The sequence below is a fragment of the Alexandromys fortis genome, unplaced genomic scaffold, assembly GCF_014885135.2.
Source record: "Alexandromys fortis isolate MF-2015 unplaced genomic scaffold, M_Fortis_MF-2015_v1.1 scaffold_50, whole genome shotgun sequence".
NCBI lineage: Eukaryota > Metazoa > Chordata > Mammalia > Rodentia > Cricetidae > Alexandromys > Alexandromys fortis.
Genome location: NW_026067932.1, coordinates 4,881,553 through 4,885,347, shown reverse-complemented (window position 1 = coordinate 4,885,347; position 3,795 = coordinate 4,881,553).

Here is a 3,795-nt window from a genome sequence, read left to right as displayed (position 1 = left end):
TGGGATCAAGAAACCATTCATTTCAATTACTGAACACACTTTGAGTTCCTTCTGTAACATGAGGCCTTGCTTGTTGGGGATTTTGTCCTGCCCGGTTCCCACAGTTGTTAGGTCCCAAAGAAAAATCACACAGTAGGTTATAAACTGATTGGCCCATTACCTTAGGCTTAGTATTAGCTCTTATAATGTATATTAACCCATTTTTTAAAAAAAATCTATACCTCTTTTAGTGGGGCAGGTCACATCCTGCTTCTTCCGTGATCTGGGCTGGACTGGGAGGAATGGACTTCCTCCTTTTTAGAATTCTCCTGTTCTCATCACCCGCCTCTCCTTTCTGTCTGGTTGACCCGCCTATACTTCTTGTCTGGCCAATCAGCGTTTATTTAAAACATGATTGACAGAATACAAACAATTCTCCCGCACCTTGCTTCTAAGGACCAGGCCTCTGGTAAGCATTGAGGAAAAGCAGAGAAAACCAGCAGCAGCCCCTGGTTTGACAGAACATGAATGCTTACAACTGAAAAGAAGACCACAATCAAATTAATGCCACAAATAAGTAATTAATGAAAGGCTGAGACAAATGTCCTGAAAGAAAAAAAAAAGGTACATTGGTGGGAGCAGGAATCAGGTGAATCTTATCCGGTGTGGACAATTGGGGAGTAGGTATATGGGATGAGGAACTGAAGTTTGAACAGAGTAACCAGCTAGGAGAGTAAGGTGGTATGTTTGGAGAAGCTTCCGATGAGGAGCAGCTGAAAGACTAGAGATGAGACCAGAATGCCCATCTATGGACCCAGAAGATGTGGGGGTGATGCCTAAAGCAATAGGGATGGGCTTCAGATCTTAACAGACCATATATCCCATGCTGATGTCTTTTAGTTTAGCAGCATTAGAAAAACATCAAAGTGGACCTCGGACCATGTATAAGTTGGTAAAGTGCTTGCCTGGCAAGGGAGATGGTTTAAGACTGATTTAGAAGCAAAGTAAAAAAGATGTCAGGTATTGCGATGTGTAACTGTAATCGTGACAAAGACGAGAGGATCCCGGGGCCTTGCTGACCAGCCAGCTGGCCTTAACTTGCAAATTTCAGGATGGGGGAGGCCATGTCTTTAGGATGACCCCTAAGGATTTCCCCCTGGCCTCCACACGCATCTTTACAGATGTGCACAGTGCCCTACCGCGACAAACACTGCAATCATAAGGAAGACTTGAACTAGAGAATCCTGGCATGTTGCTATCCAATCTGATGAGCAGTGCGGAGTTGCACTGGGAGGCTGTAGGCATGGAGGGCATGGAGACCGGAACTGTGGTGTAGGACAGCAGCTCTGCCATCATGAACTTGGGAAGACACAGGAGGACCCAGATAAGATGTGCTTAATAGATACCAAAGAGATTATTTTTAAGGCCATTGATTAATTAGAAGTGGATCAAGAGCTATGCCACAGATTACTTCCAGGCTTTGATTTTGCACAATTGGTCTATGAAAGCATACAGAAGACATTTCTTTGGAATATAGTGCAGTGACATGTGCATGGAATGTTCTAGTCATACTGTCTAGAAGGCAGTTGCTTATGGAGGTGAAATTGAGATTTGGTGATGACAAAGACCTGAGAAGAAGCAGGCTATGGGAGGTGGTATTGAGTTTGGTGTTTGGTTTAAAGAGAGATAAAATCCAATACGAATAGAAAGACACGGGTCAAGAGCTAGTGGCACCTGGTTCAGGTGTGTCTACAGTTGTGTCAGGAGGCAGAAATGGAAATCCTGGTGCTCAGCCCTCATCTCTTAGTCAAGGAATCCAGCTCACAGAATGCTATCGCCCAAAGGTAGAGTGCCACCTAAACCAGGCGTCTTCTCACCTCAGTGGAACCAGTGTAGAACCTGTATCACAGACATGCTTTTGAGCTTTGTTTCCTGTGCGATTCTAGATTCTGCCAAGTGTGTCATTGCATTAACCATTACACGGACCAAGAAAAAGTTACTGTCGTCAGAGGCCTGAAGGAGATTTTTATGGAGAGAAGATTGATGTTTAGGAAAAGGTCGAGAATCTTGAGAGCTTCAGGAAAAAAAAAACCTACAAAAGTGTGGCAAGCCAGCTATGGTGGCTCACCCCAGTAATCCTGGCATGCAGAAGACTGGGACAAGGGTATGGTAGCAAGCTTGATGTTTGCCTAGTCTACAGTATGACACTCTGTCTTAAGGAAAGGAAAGGAAAGGAAAGGAAAGGAAAGGAAAGGAAAGGAAAGGAAAGGAAAGGAAAGGAAAGGAAAGGAAAGGAAAGGAAAGGAAAGGAAAGGGAGGGAGGAGGGAGGAGGGAAGGAGAGAAGAAAGATCTATAGCTACATGGATCAGAAAAAAAGATAAAACTTAGTTATGGCATTAGCTTCAACATGACACAGAAGAGAATATATGTGTTTGGTTTTTTGTAAGCTATGAATCAACAGGATAGGTTGTTACGGGGAGTCAGCAAAACGAAGACTTAAATAGCTCATTAGATTTAGCTACACTGAAAGCGGGATGTCTTTAGGGTATGAGTCATATTTTATGGGCAAATCAGACTGAACAGAGAGTAAGCAGAAAGTCGGAAAATGGAAATGAAGGTTGCAATCACAGCACCAGCTTACACTTGTCTAAAATGTCCTGAGTTCCAGGCACTATTTCAAGTCATTCTTCACCAATGCGAGAATCCTCTTAGGATTCTTGAGGTATTAATATTTTTCCTTTTGGAGGTTAAATTATTTGGTCAGGGTCATACACAATGACAGTCCTCAGAAGTTTTATATGTGAGGAAGAGAGACTTGATTAGGAAAGTGGCTGAAGGCATCGGCGGGGCAGCTTTGGCTTGATTTGTGTTTAACCTTTAGAGGGAAGCCCTTGGCTTGCATATGTAGAGATAGGAAATGTATATCCTAATCCCCTCAAGGAAGGAGGGATACGGTTTCTGCTTTTACATCCACCAGGAGAAATGAAGCTGTACTTCTCTTTCTCATCGCCATGATGAGGCATCTGGCCCTGCTCAGCGACCCAGGGAGGATCAATCAACATGGAAAATTCTTTGTGGAAAAATTACCACCCTTTGGCCACAAATTCCTTTTAATTTCATTTTTATACCTTTATGTGTATGTGCGTGTGTCGGGGGGGGGCAGGAATCAGAAGACTGAACTGCCCTGAATCCTTAAATAAGGTATGGAAATTGCAACACAGTGGGTTATGGACTCTGTGCATCCTAGTTTCTCAAGTAAGCAAACCATTGCCTTTAAAGCCAGGGTGTCATGATTCGGATCATAAAGGTCTTCCAAAAGCTTGAGTGTTCATGGGCTCAGCCCTCAATGGTGTGGGGCCTTTGGGAGGTGCCTGGATCTCAAGTAATAACCTGGTGGATCAGAATCAATGGATCAGCCCAGGTATGGACTCATAGTCTAATGGGCTATCGGAAAGCTGTGGTAGCTAATGTAATCATCTTGATAGAATTGAGGGTCATCTAAAACACAAGCATCCAGACAAACCTATGAGAGGATATCTAGGTTCAGTCAGCCTCTGGCCATGCCTTTGAGGGATTATATTGACTAGGTTTCTTGCCATAGAAGACCCACCTCAAAAGTGGCCGGTCCTGTTCAGTGAGTCTGAGGACAGATCTAGCTGAGCTCTGGATTCTTCGCTCTCGCTGCAGTTTTTGAAATCCTAATATTTCCAGATGGGCCTTTTCTGCCCTTGAGTTTCAAGTAAGTTTAGGTTCCTCAACTGAATGGCTCTCTCTCTCTCTCTCTCTCTCTCTCTCTCTCTCTCTCTCTCTCTCTC